This window comes from Ictidomys tridecemlineatus, chromosome 8 (genome assembly GCF_052094955.1).
Source record: "Ictidomys tridecemlineatus isolate mIctTri1 chromosome 8, mIctTri1.hap1, whole genome shotgun sequence".
Lineage (NCBI taxonomy): Eukaryota > Metazoa > Chordata > Mammalia > Rodentia > Sciuridae > Ictidomys > Ictidomys tridecemlineatus.
In genome coordinates, this window is record NC_135484.1 from 81,550,816 (window position 1) to 81,572,703 (window position 21,888).

The 21,888-nt window shown below is 35.8% G+C and overlaps 1 long non-coding RNA gene across 1 annotated transcript; it reads right to left on the reverse strand.

The window, feature by feature from the left end:
• Positions 1–13,975: 13,975 nt before the first annotated feature.
• On the reverse strand, positions 13,976–14,946 carry LOC144366151 (uncharacterized). Its single transcript, XR_013425044.1, has 2 exons — positions 14,438–14,946; positions 13,976–14,129 (listed from the first exon to the last, which is right to left on the reverse strand). It is a non-coding gene; the product is annotated as an uncharacterized LOC144366151 (long non-coding RNA).
• Positions 14,947–21,888: the final 6,942 nt, after the last annotated feature.

Below are 21,888 nucleotides of genomic sequence, written 5' to 3' on the forward strand. Positions count from 1 at the left end.
ACTGCTTCCTTGCATATTATGTGATGCATATAAATTCAGAGCATTCATATCAATCTGGTTAATTTTAAGTCTTGTCACTGTCCAGTGATCTCCTTGATTCATATATGGTATCTCTTATATATAGTTCATCTTAGCTCACACCTTGGATATTCTTATTTAGAATGTACCTGTCATATTTTTTAAACAATTAATGTTAAATTTAATTTTTTCTTGTTTTTGGCTTAACTCTTTTATATAGCATGTAAGTGGAATTTGTTTTAGTACTATGACAATATAATTTTATACAATAATCTCTATTTTTACTATAAATTGAGGTGATTCACATTTATGTTAGCTGATATATTTAAAATCATGTTCTTATTTTTTCATCTTTCCTATTTACACTGCATTTTCTCTGCTCATTCTTTTACCATTTGCTGCCTTATTTTTGATTATTATTCATTTTTCTTTTATACATTCTCCCATTGATGTGTTTTATTCTTTTTAAAATCCTTAGAAAGTCTGCATTCATCAATATGGAAAATGCCTAAGATTTGTTATTACCTTTGCTCCTTTCCCAAATGGTATGAAGATCTTAGAAATACTTTAACCTTAATAACAATCACACAATTCTTACCCCTGTCAGATTAAAATTTTTTGCTCATCTTATATTTTAATTATAAAACTCATCATTGTGATTATTATTTTATATGTTCAATGTATAAACTGTTTCACATACTGATTAATACTATTCCTTTTGGTATGGCAATTCTTTCTGGGTTTATTTTAATTTATATAATGCTAATGTATTCAAATATTTTAATTGAAGCCCTATTAGTAGTAAATATTATCAGTTTTGTTTGTCAGAAAGTACTTCTAGATCTTATTCATTCTTGTTAAAGGGTTGACTGGGGATACAGAATTATAAGTTTATAGTTAAATTTTTTCAGATTTTGACCTTGTCTCCTGTCTTCTCTTTATTGGTCTTTAAGTTATATACTGCTTAAATTTGTTTTATTTCTACTTAATGTGTCTTTTTATTTATTTTTTTTTCCATTTGTGCTTTAAAGTAACCTCTTTGTCTTATTTTCCTGAGGTTTCACAGAGCTGGCTCTGAGTATGGATTTATATCTATTTCTCTCAGGATAAACTGTGTTCAGCAGATCTATGTGGCAGGCATATCTTTCAACTGGAACTGAGTTAAAATTAGATTCTCCAAGGTCACACAGGTAAGCAGTGAGAAATCAAACAAAATCATTGTTACCTATACTCAGAGTAAAAATGCTTTTATGTTTGTTTGTTTCATCTCTATCTAGGCTTGGAAAATTAAAAACACAAGAAAGTTTTCTTGGCAGTGGATAGCTTTACATGCTACCATTTACCTATTTGGAATCCCTACCTGTCATCAGGTTTCATCTCTCATCCCACAAACAATCAAAGCCCAATATTCTTGGTTATGTTGAAGGGCAATTTTTAAAATAAATTTATTTGTTTATTTTAATTAGGTATATATGACAGTAGAATGCATTTTAATTCCTTGTACACAACTTTTCATTTCTCTGTACAGAATGCAGCATTGCAACATATGTGCAGTCATCCATGTACCCAGGTTAATAATCTCCATCGCATTCCACCATCTTCTCTCTCCCCATAATCCATTCTCCCCTTTGCCCAATCAAAGTTCCTCCATTTTTCACATGCCTCCCCATACCCTATTATGGATCAGCATCCACTTATCAGAGAAGAACATTTGGCCTTTGGTTTTTTTGGAATTGGCTTACTTTGCTTAGCATGATATTCCCCAACTCCATCCATTTACCTGCAAATGCCATAATTTTATTCTCTTTTAATGTTGAGTAATATTCCATTGTACATATTTATACCATAGTTTTTTATCCATTCACCTATTGAAGGGCATCTAGGTTACTTCCACAGTTTAGCTTATTGAGCTGTTATAAACATTGAGGTGGCTACATTACTATAGTATGCTGATTTTAAGTCATTTGGGTATAGACTGAGAAGTGGGATAACTAGGTCAAATGGTGGTTCCATTCCAAGTTTTCTAAGAAATCTCCATACTGCTTTCCAGAGTGGTTGTACCAATTTGTAGTCCCACCAGCAATGTATGGGTGTGAAAGGGCAATTATTTGTGTGTGCTATAAGTGCTATAGGTTTTAGCCAGGGAAGGTATTCTTTGCTTTCTTTTAAGCTCAACATGTATTTAAGGAAATGTTTACTGTATTACATTCAGGATTTCTAAGTTTTATATTGAGAGGCTTTTTAGGACATTTAATTTACCATAAGGCTAGAAATAGAAATATTCAATTTATTTTTTAGTTATTTCAAATATGTTCAAATATGTCATTTGAGTTACTATTGTTTGCTAGAATTATCTGTGGCACTAGTCTACAACAATGAAGAAAACAGATGCAAATCTCTGTACTCCTAGAACTTACATCACAGAAGAAAAGGAAGAGAATAATTGTTATAGTCAGCTTTATATTGCTGTGACCAAAATACCCAACAAGACTGACTTAGAGGAGTAAAAACTTATTTTGTCTCATGGTTTCAGAAGCTTAGCCTGTGGTTGGCAAACTCTATAATTCTGAGTCCAAGATGAGGCAGAAGGGTGTGAAGGAGGACAGAGGGCAGTACTTTTGCAGCCATGAAGCAGAGAAAGAAAACACTCCACTCCATCAAGAACAAAATGTAAACCCCTAAGGCACACCCCCAGTGACCTACTTCCCCCAGCTACACCCCACCTGCCTACAATACCGCCCAATTGATCTATATCAGTGGATTAATCCACTGCTTAGGTTATACCTCTTATAATCTAATGATTTCACCTTTCAATATTTTTTATATTGTCTCACTCATAAGCTTTGTAGAACACCACATATCTAAACCATAACAATAATCAAAAAAGTAAAAATGCATAAGATGGTGACAGTATGACAGAATGTATGAGTAAGGAGGATTGAGAGTACCTTTGAGAGGAACACTGTATCTTAAGCAGATACTTTAGGAATGGCTTTACTGAGAATATGGCCCAATGTTAACACTTGAAGGCAGTGATGGAACAAGTCACTGTATACATTGCAAAAAAGCATTCTAGGTGGAGCAATCAGAATATGAAAAGGCCCTAAGGTGGGAGTATACAGGGCTTGTGCAGGTCTAGCTGATAATGCAGATCAAATAAGAGATGAGGTCAGAGAGGATCTGGGGTGAGCTTTATAGTTCATTCTAAGGATATGAATTTTTACTAAGATGCAGAGACATAATCAGAGATATTGAAGGTATTTATACAAGGAATGACATGATCTGACTTATATTTTAAAAAGATAACTTTTATGAAGAACTTTGATATGATATTAAGTGTAGATATATTAGGAATTACTTTTTATTAATGTACTGAAGATTGGTTAGCATATGAATATAATCAGTATGAATTTGACAGTTACATTAATTGACTACTATTGATAGCTAAATTGGATAAATTTAGCTCTAATGTAAAAATTTTGGCTTCAGTTATTCTGGGTTAGATTTACACTTTCATTAACACAACTTTGTTATCATGGTGAATTGGCCGAGTCCATTTTTTTCCCAACTTCTCCTCCAAAATAGAGTCTGGGTCAAATAATAAGCTATTCAAATGCATACATTTCTTAAAAGTGTGTGTTTCTAGACTTCTGAGGTGGATTCTGTAAACATAACCAAATGAAATTGTTTTCTACAAATCATACAGTTCAAAAATTTTTAGATATTTTACCTCTTGTAAAATCTTTATTGTTAAATTCCACCAGAGAACAATAAGAAGCACATTAATACAATGTTTGGGATAATAAAGCTAATGGAGAAAAATGATATTTAAAGAAACTAGAAAATGCTGCATGATTTTAATTTATTCTAAAACCTTCCACAATGCCCTCTTCTTGAAATGGTAATGAAAACCTAGATGCTACTAACATGGATAAAATGACCTACCTTTGATTTTAAAGTACCAAAAACAATGGCATGTTTTATTTTTATATTCAATTACCTGTTCCTAAAAGTAAAATAAAATGCCAAATTTAAATTTTTCTGATATGATCTCAATAGTGCATTTTGCACAACTCCATCTTAAGGCTTTATCTCAGATTTCTTGCTTGAAACCTTAAGGTTGTCAGAAAGAAGCTTAGATAATTACAGAAAAGGGAAGAAAAAGAAGTTTAATTTAAAAAAAATCTAGAAGTAAGGTTAACAACCCAAAATATAAAACCTAATGTCTGAAAGAAACGGTTGCTCAAAATAATCTCTTGAGCATGGTTTTAACTCACTTCTCCAAGATTCAGACATACAACTAAAACAGGGTAATATATTAATGTATTTTTGTGTTATATGCTTCACCCATTCTCATGTTCTAAGATCTTTTATTACCAGTTACCTTAGAGAATTCTGCTATTATTAGAGTTTGCTTCACAGTATTTTCATTTCCATGATGTGTGTTCATTCCTATGCTGTATATTCTTAGAACCTAAGCCATGGGGTGGACTGAGCTAGGCATACCACATAAGATGGCAAAGGGAGAGTGTTTACGTAGCATCCAGGTAGTGAGGTAAGACTCATTCGGTCTCAACCATAGAGGCCTATCAGTTCTCTCCCAGAATCAGCACTTTCAAAGGTGGTGTGGCATCAAGGGCAGGGCAATGCAATGCACCAAAAAACCTAAGTATGGTTCAGGCAACCCAAAAGTCACCTAACTGTATCTGGGAAAAGTAAAAGCACTGTACTGGTCACTGTGGAAAACTAAGGCCTTACTAAGGCATTTCCTTCATGCTTGCTAACTTTTAAACAAGTCTAGAGTACCAGGAATCCATTGATGACTGAAATTGAATTCCTATGGATGTAAATAAGATATGACTTGCTGATTACTGTCAATTTGGTAAACTAGCTTGGACTGCTTTTCCTAAAACCAACTCTGAAAACTGAGGAAGGAGAATGAAGTCTGGAATTCAGAAACCATCACTGCCAACTAGATATGAGAGAAAGTAATCTGAAGGATGTCTCTTATTGCTTTGTATTGGGAATGTGGTATTGCAACTGGAGGCTGGGGTTGGGGACAGTGCAGAAGGAGGCTGTGGGGAGCAGTGAGAAGCTGTGGAAAGCACTTAATTTCTGCTCTTGCCTCTGTCAGAAGTGTTTTGAGACAATAATTGCCTGTGCTGCAATTGAAAGGAAATAAGTCTGAAAGTGAATTTTAAATGTTTTCCCCTAGATTGTCATTTGTTTATTTCACTTAGAATGATGTTCTACATTTTCTTTTTGAAAAAGTAGTTATCGATATATTAAGTGCTTTTTCTCACTACAGTGAGTATTGAAGTTTTGTTAAATGAATTTTTAAAGTTGATGCTATAGAAATGAAGAGTAGAAAAGTGGTTACCATGGGGTGTAGGGAGGGAGACAAGGAGAAAGGACAGTTAACAGTATAGGGGGCAAGTACACATGAGGAGTAACTTCTAACATTCGATAGCACAGTCAGATAGCTATGGTTGATTACAATTAACTGAATATTTCTTTTTTTAATTGATTTTATTTTTAACTACATGATAGCAGACTGCATTACAATTCTTATTATACATATAGAGCACAATTATTCATATATTTGTGTATAAAGTATGTTCATGCCAATTCAGGTCTTCATACATGGACTTTGGATAATGATATCCATCATATTCCCCATCATTGCTAACCCCCTTCCCCAACCCTTGCCCCCTCTCATCCCTCTGCCCTATCTAGAGTTTGTCTATTCCTCTCATGCTCCCCCTCCCTGCCCCACTATGAGTCAGACTCCTTATGTCAGAGAAAACATTCTGCAATTGTTTTTGGGGGGATTGGCTAGCTTCACTTAGCATTATCTTCTCCAACTCTATCAATTTACCTGCAAATGCCATGATTTTTTCTATTTTATTGCTGAGCAATATTCCATTGTGTATATATGCCACATTTTTTAATACATTCATCTACTGAAGGGCATCTAGGTTGGTTCCACAGTTTAGCTATTGTGAACTGTGCTGTTATAGACATTGATGTGGCTGTGTCCCTGTAGTATACTGTTTTTAAGTCCTTTGGGTATAGACTGAGGAGAGGGATAGATGGATCAAATGGTGGTTCCATTCCCAGTTTTCCAAGGAAAATCCATACTGCTTCCAATATTGGCTGCACCAATTTGCAGTCCCACCAGCAATGTATGAGTGTGCCTTTTTCCCCACATCCTCGCACTTATTGTTGTTTGTCTTCATAATAGCTACCATTCTGACTGGAGTGAGATAATATCTTAAAGTAGTTTTGATTTGCATTTCTCTAATTGCTAGAGATGATGATGAACATTTTTTTCATATATTTGTTTGAATATATCAAATACCTGATAGATTGGATTTTTAATGTTCCCAAAGCAAAGAAATGACAATGTCTGAAGTGATAGATATGCCATTTATTCTGATATGATCATTTTACATTGAATGCATACATTGCAACGCCACAATGAGTCTCATAAATGTGCGCAATTAACAACAAAAAATATATTAAAATGTGTTTTTTCATCACAATGAAGTGAATTATGTAATTCTATTTTGCTACATTAAATATTATAAAATTATATCAGTAAAGATTTGAAACTTGAGTCATACTTGCATTTTAAAATGTCATATTATATTATTATACAATGTGATATTGAATTCTAATGCTAATATTTATTTTGAATTTTGACATCAATTCATCTATAGTTTATTTTAGAGATTTGAGGAATCAATAATGTATTTGCTTTACAAAACAATTTTGGAAGTATTACTCACTTATTCATGCTTTGGGAGAGTTTTAACAGGGGAGCTGCTCTTTTAAACTTTACTTACAGTGCTTGTGGAAACAGTGGGACATAGTTGTTTGAAAAGGAGGGGATTTAGTTCTCTTGCAAACTTCCCTGTATCTTCTGTGAGACTTAAAGCTTCACTCTGTTTTAATAAATTATATTTCTTTTGAAAATTATTGATTTCATTTAAGATATTTTCACTGAATTTTCTAAAGAAATCTTTCATTATTTCTATTTTTTCTCTTTCTATATTTTTTCCTATGGCTTATTTATTGTATTACATTTCTGTGGCTTCTCTTATTTTTTGCCTCATTTACATTAGCTAGAGGTTCGAGTATTTTAATCACTTTCAAAAAATGTTTTTAAAGTTTGTTTTCATTTATCTAATTTTTAATAGATTTCTTCTTTCAGTATATTTTGTTTTTAATTTAATTTTTATACAATCAGATGTTTAATGATACAAGAATAAATATTGTAAATTTTAATATAAGATAAAATATACAATTATGAATACTCCTATGAATACTATTTCATTTGTACTTTAATTTCTATGTACAAATTTTATATTTGTCCTAGCTCTGAATCAACAGTTCCTTAAGATAAAATTTTAAGTTATTTGGGCAGGAGCATATTTTCTCTGACTTTTAAAAATATAATTTCTGTATTCATTGAATTATGAGGCAAAAATATATTTATCATTTATTTTTATTTATTTGAAATTTATTGAGTCTCTTTTGTGACTTTCTATTTGGTGCATTTTTCTGTGTGTTTCATGGGCAACTGAAAAAAGTAAGATATAGTCTATTATTAAGCAATAAGGTTAAATATATCTTGATCTGGTTATATAAGTCTTCTGAATTCTTCATTTTTGTTCATTTAATCTGCCTTGGAATATAAAAAATACAATCTTCATAATATTAAAGTTTTCATATATTTAGTATTTTTTATTTCCCATAATTTTTCCACTTTATAAAAATTATTACTGTATTATCTGTTGCAAAAATACTTATAAGTGTTACATCTTTGTTAATTTGAGTTTCTTTAATGAATTTTAGCTCAAACTGTACCTTGCCCAACTGAGAATGACTTTTGCTTTGTTTTACTTCATTTTCCTGGTATACAACTGTCCAAACTTTTACTTTAACATTTTGAAGTTACTTTGTTCTGTATCATGCTTGTCTAAAACAGTTATTTTTGCTTTGTGATACATATAAAAATTTTAAATATGTGAATTGAACCTAGTCACATTTATTTAAGTTGTATTTCCTTGGCTTTATCTCTGTTATATTGTCTAGTTTATACCTTTTTAGACTTTTAAGATTTTGCTATGCTTATTCATGTCATTTTGTGCATATGTATCTATGTGTAGCTTAATTTACTGTGACAAATATTCTACATAGAATTTTCTTTGTATCTTTTCAGTTTAGTGTTTTTAATAACCTCTCTTCATTACCCAATATCATTAATTAATCATTATTCTTTACTTTGTTATCTTTACACTTTTTCTATGGTTTTCTATAAACTTTAATGTTTGATGCTCAGTTATTAAAGGTTTAGATATTATTATCACCATTTGACTTAATCTCTCTCTTTTTGTCTCCTTTGTTCTTTGTCAGAACATACGACACTTATTTTCATTCTGTCATTCTTATTCTACCTTTACTTTTCCTTAGATTTCATACTAAATTCTCAAGGATTTATAGTTTCCCCTAAACATCTGTTTGCTTGGATTTTGTATTCAACTTTTTCCAGAAAGATTTATATGAATAATATTTCCTACATCCTTTTTCTTCACCCCCCCAAACTTTTTTTTTTTGCTTGAAATATGTTAAAAATGATACACTTCAGATGGTTGCAGTGGGGTAGAGGGGATGAAGAGTCTTGGAGTGATAATATGAATAAGGGGACCTATAATAATGCTGTGAAATAAGCTGTAGTTAAAAAAATGTTAGATGCAAAACTTGATGAACTCAAATTATAGGAGCTGAAATTTATACCCACTAAATAGCATCATTCTAGGCAATAAATCTCTAAATATCCAGGGATGAAGTAAAACTGTGTTTTAATCTATTTTAAATGATACTACTCTATGACTTGTAATTACAGGCTGTTTATTCATTTGACAATTTATTGTGCACAACACACGCCAAGCATGGTTCTTTGTGCTAAGGGAACAAGATAGACAGCAGTGCTTGCATTCCTGGATTTGCAGATTCATTAGTTAGAAGTATTTGTGCTTCAGTGCCTTTCTTAACATAATCTTTGTACATTCTGTTCTTTTAAATGTGTAATAAACAGAATTTTAACCAACTTTGCTTATATTTCTGAAACATCTGTTATAGAGAGTTAAATACAAGTCATAAATTTGACTCTGTGTTTAAGAAGAAAAATGCTATCTGTTTTTATCAGAAATATGTCAATCAATAGATCTCATATTTTACAAATAATGATTAAGATCTATGAGAACCATGTATGTTGATGCTAGCTTACCTGAATTATACAAGAATTTAAGTAACTCCTTTACAATTTTAAGGTATTCAGTAGCATGCTTTTTTTTGTCTTAAAAGAAAAAAGGTGAAATATCTATTTTATTTAAATAGAATTTTAGACAGAAAAGTCTTGCTTTATTGTTCAGCCAGGTGTGGTGGCAAATACCCATAATCCCATTGACTCAGAGGCTAAAATAGGAAGACTTAGCAAGGCCCTGTTTCAAAATTATAAAATAAAAGGGCTGGGGATGTGACTCAGCGAATATTGTACCTGGGTTCAATTCCTAGTACAAAAAAAAAAAAGTTTGAATTCTTTTTAAATACCCTTCAGAACACTTACATATACTTATATCTTAGTTCTTGCTATATGGTGCTGAAATTGTTTGTTTCTATGCCGGACAATCCATCTGTGATGTAAGCACTTTTATGCAGGCACATGCAGTGTTCCCCCTCATCTCTGTGGTCACCACAGGGTATGGTACTTAATAAACCCCTCAGTAGATGTTTGCTTCCTTAAACTACACATTTCTCTGCATCATAGGAACTGTGATCATACTAGATTTGCCATCAGAATGCTTATATAAATAATAGAATAGCTCCTGCTTGGGTCTGCCTCTGTGTTTTTCTCAAAGCAGAGCAGAGTGCTTTGCTCACATTTCCAGATAGAGGTGGCCAGACCTACATGATAGAAAAAGAACCAGGTCACAGAGACATCTGAGGTTATCACAGGGAGACCATCTTAGCTCTGTGAAAAGCTGCCCCTCGCTGAGATGCCCTCCAGCACCCTTCTCAGCATGTTGCTCACAAGGAATGGATTTGACAGTTGTTTGGCCCAGATCAGTGTCCTCTCTGTCCTGATTCTCAGGCCTCTAGTTTTTCTGCTGTGTCAGCTTCATATAGAATGCTTTCCTTAAATTTTCTCCCCTGAGTTTCATACAATTTAGTCATGTCCTAAATAACTAAGAAGTGGAAAATAGAGGCAGGGAGATTGACATTTTCTGCCAGGCAGCTGGGAGCAGTGTGCCATCAAGAAGTGAAAGCAAATGGTGTCAGTAATGGAAAGTGCAGAAAGCAGGAGGTCAAGGAGAGAAGAAGCCACCATGCGCTCATTGCTGAAGTCCAGAAACCTACAAATCTACAGGATACCAGGCTGAGAAAGAAAGGATTTCAAAAGCCAACCAGTACCTTCCAGTTTCCTATAATCACACCTTATGCATGGCCCAAGCAGAGAACATTAAAGCTGTTCTGGAACCTTGCTATGGAAGGAAGAAAATGTAGGCTAAGTGTTTCTGATCCGTAAACTCCATATACTTATGGCCCCAAATACCAAATTCATAGTAACATTATATTTTGAGGCATAGATAAATTAATTTTTAATATTCAGAAGTAAAATTTAATTATTGAGGCAATAGCAAAACTAATTGACTTAAAATATGCAGCATTGCCTGAAATAGACTATTCTATGTGAATTAATCACACCTTCTGTCTGTTTTCTAAAGGAATATTAGAAGTAAAAACAATTCCTCATTATTGTTAAAACCTCATCTTACTTTTCACAGTTATTTTTAAACTGACTTACATAAGAAATTCTTTTTTCCATGATGACTGATTCCGAGATAACAATGCTACATTAAAAAAATAGTATTCCAGAGTCAGAGGATAGTGGGAATATAGGAGCAAACACTGCTTTCAATTCTTTTGGGTACTGCCACAGTCTGGCTGGGTACAATTCAGGAGCCACTTGTCAAAAGAAACAAACTTTATTTTTAGAACCACACAGGCCAAACAAAAGAGCTCCTCAGGAAAAACCCTCAGAGCCCAACTGCCACCACCGGCTTCCCACAAGCCTCTCCCTCAACCACAAGCCTCACCACCGCCCACAATCCTCCTGCTCTTAAGGTTGATTGGCTGGGTCGTGTGGGCGGAGCCGAAAAAAGTCCCCCAATGAGCAGCTCCATGGTCTGAAAGGGCAGGGAAATAGCCCAATGAGCATCACCGCAGAGGAGCCAATCAGCTAGATGTTGCTGGGGCCCCTGTGAGGCAATCATCAGTTGGCAGCTGGAAGTTTGCTGGCAGCTGGAAGTTTGCTGGGGCCCCTTCAGCTGTGGCTCTCAACAGAGTACTCCCACCAACAGCCCATGTGGAATGGGGTTCCCCTCAGTGGAATGGGCTAGCTGAAAAACAAAAGCTAAGAGAAATAAAATGGTGTAAAAACTATAGAACACAGAAAGTGGTTTCAAAGCTGGGGCAGGACAGGCAAGCTGATCATATGGACCTAGCCTCTGGCAAAATGGCACCTGCACCTGCTTTATTTATATTGGGGACATCAAAGGCCTTCCAGAGAATGTTCTTCTCCAAAAACGGTTAAAGGTGGGCTGTTCAGTTCCTAACAGCCCACCTCTAACCTTTCTTCCTATGCCTATCTCTGGAGCTACTATGAGGAACCGTCCTAGCAGAGCTAAGGGAAAGGTCATGTGCATTGGGCAATCTATTGCTGTGGGAGAGGCATGGAAAGTTCTCAATGCCAGGCCTATCTCTCCCTGGGTTCATGCCAAGAGAAGATTGTAATGTATATCATGGATGGCTTCCCACAGGGTACAAACTCAGAAAAAGAAATGCTTGATCATATGGTAATTATATTTTTAATTTTTTAGGAGCTGCCGTATATTTTTCATAGCAGTAGCACCATTTTACATTTCCACCAGCAATGACTGCACAGATACCAAATTCTTATCTTCATCAAAACTTGTTATTTTCCCCATTAATAGCTATCTTAATCAATATGAAGTGGTACCTCATTGTGGTTTTGATTGCATTTCCCTAATGATTAGCAATGTTGAGCATTTTTCTTGAACATCTAAAATGCTTATGCATTTGTTGGATACATGTATCTATTGGTCTCATTTGTATATCTTTGTTGGATAAATGTTTATTCATTTTTTTGCCCAGTTTTGAATTAAGTTGCTTGTTCTTTGGTGAGTTTGGAGAGTTCTCTATGTTTCATAGATATTAATGCCTTATGAAGTATATGATTTGTAAATATATTCCTAGTCTGTGGGTTGCTTTTTTATTCTGCTGACAGTATCCTTCAATGCAGAAAAATATTAAATTTAGATTCAGTTCAATTTGTCTTAATTTTTCCTTTGTTTTCTCTGCTTTAGGTGTTACATCAAGGAAAGAATTGTCAAATCCATGGCCATGAATCTTTCATTATTATTTATTATTATTTCTTTAATGTATTATTTTCCCTTGGAGCTTTATACAAGTTTTTATATTTTATACAAGTTTTATATATTCAGATCTTACATTTAAGTATTTGATCCATTTTGAGTTAATGTTTTTTATATGTGGTGTTAGGCAAGGGAACAACATCATTGCACTATGGGTGTTGACTCACCAACACAAATTATTGAAAAGATTTTTTTCCCACTGTGTAGTCTTAACATACTTATCAAAACATTAGTTGACCACATATGCTGAGTTTTACTTCTGAACTTTCTATTTTTTCCCAATGGACTTGCCTTTATGCCACTACCACACTGCCAAGGTCTCGGCTTGGCACCAGAATCACGAGTCACCACACAGCTTCGTAGGTTCAAACAGCAATTCTTTATTCCCGCTCTCACACCGCCTCCACACAGGTCCAGGGGCAATCACGTTCTGCCGTCTCCCACACAAACCACCTACTCCACGAGGCTCTCTCCAAATCCCATTTTAATCTCACGAGAACTCAACGGGAACAAGCAGCAGGAACACCCTAATCCCAGCAATAATCTTCAACTTCCAACTTCCCTAAAACCCATTATCTTAAACTGGCAACGCCTTAAACTCAAGGAGCCGGTTACTTCCTCAAACCTGATCAGCTCTAAACCCGGATCTGCCTTGGTCCTTGAGCAAGGTCACCTTATTAAAGTATGCATGCAATGTCCCATCGAATGTCCTCTAAGCAGCATGGGGTACGTTTGGCAAGGAAATTTCGATGCGTCATTCCTACTTGGTAATGGCCCTCAGCATCTCCCCCCTTCTGATTAATTAAACAACAAGCAATGTGGCTTAGGACCGTGCCTGGTAGGTTGTCCAATTCAACATGTGGTTCTTACCCATCATGGGAGAACTGACCTTTACACGTCAATTTCCTGTCTTAGGTTGAATCCACTGCAATCAGATCAACCCGTCACTGACTACCGGTCCAGCATTCAGCCATGCTTGTGGATAGGCCTAAGCACCAGTGGGGGGGTGAGGTTCTTGCCTCACCTCTGTTGGCCCCCAAATTTAACCTTGGTGCCAGTGGGGGGGTGAGGTTCTTGCCTCACCTCTGTTGGCCCCCAAATTTTAGACCATCAAGTAGTAGAAGGGAGGAAGATACAGAAATGCCACGACACCAAGCCAATTGACGGCTCCTTTGGAAAAATTGCATCACTGGTGACACCATCAGCAAAGATGCCAGCATTACCACAATTAACATGGGGTGCGCTGGCAAGGAAATTGCATCACTGGCGACACCATCAGCAAAAATATGCCAGCATTACCACAATTCGCTGCACCAGACGATAGTTCACAATGCATGCAACTGATAAATAGTCCAGGCAAGTTCTGCAGGCAGTTCAAAGTGGAAGAGTCTATCAATATGTCCATTTCCTCCCAAAGTAAATCAAGTCCTTGATTGAGCATTACTTGTTGAGTTATATTCATTGATGCATCAGTTTATACAGTTTACTGTGGTAGCTATCATAGAAGCTGTAGTTTGGTTTTCTTAGTCTTCACCGGCACTGGGATGGAGATGGAAATTCTGGTAATGATGTTAAAGAGACATTATCCTGAACAGAATTATTAAATATAATGAAAAGGAAAAGTGAAAGTAAACAAACAGATCTGTTAATCACCTTTGAAAACAATAGTAAGCAAACAGATCTATTAACCACCCTTGAAAACAATCATTAACAGCTGTTTACCTAATTAGATTAAACCACTTAAATCACGTGAATAAAAAAAAATTCGGATCCATTTTTTCATGAGCGCTCCTCATATAAAAATATGGACATACACACATACTGACATGCAACACAAAACAGTGCATACATAACATACAACACATAAGACAATAATAACGGCCTTGTAGCTTTACCTAGGTAAAATCTCCATTGCAATGTTTAAAAACTCCACAGTCAAAAAATAAAAAACAGTCAAAAAACAAAACTGATCAGAAAAACATTAACCTAGGTTTGTATGAGCTCAAAAAATAAAATAGAACTTTACGATGTGGAAAAATGCAATAATAAAATAGATATTGAAAAAAAGGCACCGTGGTTAATCACTGTCGCAGATGTAAGAATAGCCAAGCTGGAGCTCTGGATTTCAGCTGTTATGGATTTCAGTCAAATCATCTTCTTTTTCTGTAGAAATTGTTTTGGTTAACCTCTCTGGAATCCAAATCGGCTGCTGTTCTCCCTGTGGGAACACACAAACGGAACCCCGACTCCAGACAATAACTGGGTAGGGACCTTTCCATTGTCCTGTTAGAATATCTTTCCAAAGTACCTTAGGCTTATGTACATTTTTCGGATACATATGTCTTTCCACAGCACTAAGTCCTGATGAATCCAAATTTAGAAAGTTTAGAGTAAAAAGGGTTATTTTAAGTTTATCTTTGGGGGATATATACCCCTTTCCAATTCCCTCTTTTTGCTTTAATAGATACGTTTTAATAGTTTGATGAGCTCTTTCAACTATGCCTTGTCCCTGTGGATTGTATGGGATTCCTGTTATATGAGTAATACCAAATGATGAGCAAAATTGTTTAAAAGATTTAGACGTATAACCAGGACCGTTATCAGTTTTTAACTGTTTAGGAACACCCACAGTGGCAAAATTTTGTAAGCAATGAGCTATAACATCTTTAGTTTTTTCTCCGGCATGAAGGGAGCCCATCAAAAATCCGGAAGAAGTATCAACTGTAACATGTAAATATTTTAATTTTCCAAATTCTGGCAAGTGTGTGACGTCCATCTGCCAAATATGGTTAGGTATCAGTCCTCTAGGATTGACTCCAAGATTAACTTGGGGTAAAAAGGTCACACAATTTTGACATTGTTTTATTATATGCCTGGCTTGTTCCTTAGTTATTTTAAAACGCTTTTGTAAAGTATTAGCATTAACATGAAACCTTTTATGAAAATTTGTAGCTTCTTCTACAGTAGAAAAAATATGTATATCATGTGTAGTTTTATCTGCTAAATCATTGCCCAAACTAAGGGCTCCAGGCAATCCTGTATGTGCCCTGATATGTCCTATAAAGAATGGATCTTTTCTATCCCAGATTAGACTTTGTATAGTGGAAAACAAAGAGAAAACAGTAGAGGAAGGGGAAATCCTACCAGCATCTTCAAGGGATATTATAGCATTAACTACATACTGACTATCAGAAAATAAATTAAATACAGAATCTTTGAACATCACAAAAGCTTGTAGAACTGCATTAAGCTCTACCTTTTGAGCTGATTGTTTGGGAACTAAAAATGTAAAAGTTTGATCAGGGGTAACTACTGCAGCTGTACCATTATTAGACCCATCAGTGAATATATTTGGAGCATTCATGATAGGTGTTTTTCTTGTCATTTTAGGAAAAACTACAGGATGCTTAGACCAAAAAGACAACAAAGGATTAGATGGTAAATGATTATCAAATGAAACATTCGATTTACACATGATTATTGCCCAAGTATTTAATTCATTAGCTAACTCATCAATTTGCTCCATAGTATATGGAGTAATAATTTTATTGGGAGAAATTCCAAACACTGCCTTTGCTGCTCTTATACCTTTGAGTATTAATTGCCCTACAGCCTCAGGATACCTAGTAAGAATAGTGTTAGGAGAATAAGATAAATGTATCCACAATAATGGACCTTCCTGCCAAAATACTCCTGTAGGAATATTTCTTGTTGGTAGTACAATAAATAATAAAGGCAAACTTATATCAATTCTATCTAAATGCATATTTTCCATATATGTCTCAATAATTTTTAATGCCTTTCTAGCTTTAGGAGTTAACATTCGGGGTGAATTTGGATCTGATGGACCTTTTAGAATATCAAATAAAGGTCCCAACTCTCCTGTTGGTATGCTTAGATAAGGCCTTATCCAATTTATATCTCCCAACAACTTTTGAAAGTCATTAAGTGATTTGAGTTGATCTACTCGTATTTGAATTTTAGGTGGATGGACCATGGTTGAGGATAATAGAACTCCTAAATAATTAATTGGAAAATTTAATTGTACTTTGTCTATTCCTATCTCTAGATTATAATTTTTTAACAAGTTTGTAAGTATGGCATAACATTCCAGCAATGTGTTTTTATCTTTATGTGCCAATAATACATCATCCATATAGTGAAATATTTTTAGTTCAGGATTTTGATTTCTAAGTGGCTGGATTGCTTTATTAACATATATTTGACACATAGTTGGACTGTTAGCCATTCCTTGAGGGAGTACTTTCCATTCATATCTTTCATCAGGACCTTCATGATTTAATGCAGGGATAGTAAATGCAAAACGTGGACTATCCTCGGGATGAATTGGAATCGAAAAAAAGCAATCTTTAATGTCTATAGCTAAAACATGCCACGTTTTTGGTAAAGCAGACAATTGAGGAATCCCTGATTGAGCAGGTCCCATAATAACCATCTCATTATTAATTGCTCTTAAATCTTGTAATAATCTCCATTTACCCGATTTCTTTTTGATAACAAAAATGGGAGTATTATGGGGAGATACGGAAGGTTGTAAATGTCCTTCCGCTAATTGTTGTTTGACCAGATCATGGGCTACTTGTATCTTTTCTTTAGTCAGGGGCCACTGAGGAACCCACACTGGTCTTTCTGATTTCCAAGTAATTTTGATTGTCTCAGTGGCCCTTTCTGAAAATCCAACCCATGTCTGTCTGTTCCTTGATCTATTTGAATTGGCGCTGCTATACCTTGTTCTTGTTTTCCTAATCTTTTTTCTTTCCTGATACCTTGTCTAGCCCTAGTAGTGGGCACATTAGGATTGATGTTATTTGTTAACATCAAACCTAGTTGATCTAGGACATCCCGTCCCCATAAATTAATAGGAAGGTGATCCAAAACATATGGCTGTATAGTTCCTTCACATCCTTCAGGATCCTTCCAATCTAATACCATAGCACTTCTATGGGGATTAGTCGCCACTCCTAGGCCTCGAAGCGTTTGAGTGGCTTGTTGTAATGGCCAATGTTTTGGCCATTCTTGAAGAGATATGATGCTAAGGTCAGCACCTGTGTCCAGCAGTCCATTAAAGTCACAACCCTGAATATTTAGTTTTAACATTGGTCCAGAATCTAAATTTAAAGACAACATAGCCCAATCTACACCTGTGGAGCCTAATCCCTTGGAACCTCTTTCTACATTAAGACTAGAGAACTTATTATGTAGGCTGGGTAGTATTAACAACTGTGCTATTCTATCTCCAGGTGAAATTACTGATATACCTCCTGGAGAACTAGCTATAATTTTTATTTCACCTACATAATCGGGATCAATTACCCCAGGACTTATCATAAGTCCTTTTAATGTAGATGAACTACGTCCCAACAATAAGCCTACTGTTCCTTGGGGAAGAAGTCCTTTTACTCCTGTAGGAATGATTTGAACTCCCATCTCTGGAGTTAATACTGCTCTGGCAGAGGCGCAGATGTCCAACCCTGCGCTCCCTTGGGTTTGTCTGATGAGGGATTTAATGGACAATGTGTCCTGGGCACCACCCTGATGGGGTTGCTGGGTTCCTCCACTGCCCCGTATATTTGTGGTTGTGGGCCCCGGAGCATTGGGCCCCCCAGTCCGTTTTTTGGCAATGAAGCCTGGTGCCTTTCTCCACGATATTGTGGGTAAATACCTGATCCTTGTCCGTTTTTTGATAAGGGAGTACCTTCTATGGTGGTTTGAGAACGGCATTCATTAGCCCAATGTCTCCCTCTACGGCATCGTGGGCAAATACCCGGTATTCTATTCCTTTGATTTCTAGTTTTGTTAAACCCTCCTCTTATGGGGCAACTCCTTTTAAAATGTCCTGTTTGTTCACAATTATAGCATGTTTCTAGCCTGGCATCTAAAGCCTGTTGTACTGCAGCTGCCAAGACTTGCCCTTGTTCATTAACATCTCTACATAATTTAATATATGTGTTTAAATCTTCATGTCTCCATGGTCTAATAACCTCTCTGCAGCAACGATTTGCTTGGTCATAAGCCAGTTGTTTTATTAATGGCATTGCTTGTTCTGTGTCACCAAAAATTTTGGCAGCCGTTTGAATAAGCCTATCTACAAAGTCAGCGTAAGGTTCATTAGGTCTCTGTATTACCTTAGATAGCTGACCTTGTAAATCTCCATGTCCTTGTAAAGTCTTCCATGCCCTAACTGCGTCTGCAGCAATCTGTACATATACAGCAGGATCATATTCCATTTGTTGCCGCTGACCCTCATAAGGTCCCCTTCCTAATAACATTTCAAGATTTCTTTGAGGGTAACCGGCTGCTGCATTTCGCCTAGCTGTCTCCATGCAAAATTCCTCATTGGCAACCTTCCATAACAAATATTGTCCTCCATTTAGCACAGATTTACACATGCTAGCCCAATCTGCTGGCGTCATGACCAAGTTAGTAATGGACTCCACCATGCTTACCGTGAAGGGGGCTTGAGGACCATAGGTTGTTACAGCCTCCTTTAACTGCTTCACTGTTTTAAATTCTAAAACACGGTGAATTCGCTGCCCTCCTACCTGTTCAAATACAGGGCATGCTAATCTTTGAGGTCCTGTCTCAGGATCCCATCTATCAACTACGGGGTTTGAGGGCCACTCAGCTGTCTCCATCGGCGGGGCTGTTGGTTGAATTACACCCTCTGGTAAAACGGAGTTAGTAACAGCCTCTTGTTGTGGCCTTTTTCCTAATAAACCCTTTTCCTTTAAATTTTCTCCCTTTCTCTGACTAGCTCGAGAGACCTTCTCTTTTGCTTGATCTAAAATGTCTTCCTCCATGGTCTGAATCTCTAACAATTTACTTAACACTTTTTCGGCTTCTTTTTTAATAATTTCTAATCTTCTATAAAGATAACGCAACCCAATAAGATAACACAAAACAAAACCACAACTGAATGAAACAAAAACTGAATAAAAATTCACTGTATCAATTTTCTCTTTCTCGGGGCTAACAAACTTCAAACCTTGAGCCAACCATTTTTCCCAGTTTGCCTGAGAAATTTCTAGGGATAGGCAGCTTGAAACAAAAACGAAATAAATCAAAACAAGAACACATTGTTTTTTGAAATGGTCACCCATTCTCTCGCCTTCCCTCAGGGGGGAGCGATTTTACTCACCTCCAAATTTCAGAAGTCCCGCGTACGGGCCACCAAAATGCCAAGGCCAATGTCTCGGCTTGGCACCAGAATCACGAGGCACTCACAGCTTTGTAGGTTCAAACAGCAATTCTTTATTCCCGCTCTCACACCACCTCCACACAGGTCCAGGGGCAATCACGTTCTGCCGTCTCCCACACAAACCACCTACTCCACGAGGCTCTCTCCAAATCCCATTTTAATCTCACGAGAACTCAACGGGAACAAGCAGCAGGAACACCCTAATCCCAGCAATAATCTTCAACTTCCAACTTCCCTAAAACCCATTATCTTAAACTGGCAACGCCTTAAACTCAAGGAGCCGGTTACTTCCTCAAACCTGATCAGCTCTAAACCCGGATCTGCCTTGGTCCTTGAGCAAGGTCACCTTATTAAAGTATGCATGCAATGTCCCATCGAATGTCCTCTAAGCAGCATGGGGTACGCTTGGCAAGGAAATTTCGATGCGTCATTCCTACTTGGTAATGGCCCTCAGCACCACACTGTGTTGGGTACACTAACTTTAATTTTTTTTAGGGTTTTTACATCAATTTTAATCAGAAATATTGGTCTGTTACTTCTTATAGAGTCATTATCTAGCTTTAGTATCCCAGTGAAGTTTTCCTCACATAATGAAACTGGAAAGTATTTTAGTCAGCTTTTTCAACCCTGTGACCAAAAGACCTGACAAGAACAACATAGAGGAGGAAAAGTTTATTTGAGGCTCATGGTTTCAGAGGTCTCAATCCATAGATGACTAATTCCATTACTTCAGGCCCAAGGTAAGGCAGAATATTAAAGCAGAAAGGGTATGGCAGAAGAAAGCAGCTAACAACATGGAAACAGGAAGTAGAGAGAGAGAAAGAGAGAGAGCCGCTCAACAGGGACCAAATGTATATCCCAAAGGCACACCTCCAGGAACCTACCTTCTCCAGTCACAACCTACGTTCTTACAGTTACTACCCAGGTAATACATTCTGCTGGATTCATGCACTGATTAGTTTAAAGCTGTCCTAACCCAATCGCTTTATCTCTGAACTTTTTGTCCTATCTCACACATGAGCTTTTGGGGGACACCTCATACCTAAACCATGAGTGCTCCCTCCCGTTCAATTATTTTGGAAGAGATTCAGAAGGTTGGTATTAGTTATTTATTTTTTTTTACATATTTGGTAAAATTCATCAGTGAAGTCATCAGGTGCAGAGATTATTTTTTTTCAGGAAATTTTTTATTACTATTCCAATCTCTGTATTTAGTTATGAAACTTTTGGATTTTAATTTCTTCATGATTCAATTTTTTTATGTGTGGATAGGAATTTGTCCATTTTGTCTAAGGCATACAAATCCGAGGCATATAATTTTTTATAATACTCTCTAATAATCCTTTATATTTCTATAGAATCGGTAGTGATATTCCCACTTTCATTCCTGGTTTTAGCCAGTTTTATGTGCTCTAGTCAATCTAGGCAGAGATTGCCAATTTTGTTAAAATTTTTAAAGAACCAATTTTTTATTTCATGAATTTTTTTCTGCTGTTTCTGGTTCTCTGTTTTATATTTCTCTACTTTAGTAATTGTTACTTATGTCTTTCTGCTAATTGTGAACTTAGTTTTTTATACTTTTTTGGTTTTCCTGAATTATAAAGCTAGGCTATTGAGTTCAGATCTTTTTAATTTTTAATATGTCCACATATATACGTGTCGCACTTATTTTTGCTTTCTCTGTATTCTACATATTTTAGTATGTTGTATTTCATTTTCATTCATTCATATTATTTTCTAATTTTCCTGTGATTCATTTTTTGATCTTATGGTTGCTTACATGTGTTTTTTATAATCCAAAAATTTGTAAAATTTTCCATGATTCTCATTATTAATTCTTTTGTTTTTCAGTTTATTTTTTAACTGATACATAAAGCATAAAAATTACACATGGAAATGGGGTTCCATGTTACGTGTAAATATGTGTATATTGTGTAATGTTTAAGTCAGGATAAACATTTATCTCCTCAAACTTTTACAAAAGATCAATTTAACTAACAATGCTAGAAAAACTGGATATCCATATGTAAAATAATGAAACTATATTCCTGTCTCTCATTCTACACAAACATTAACTCAAAATTGATAAAAGATCTAGAAATCAGACCAGAAATAGTGCAGCTGCTA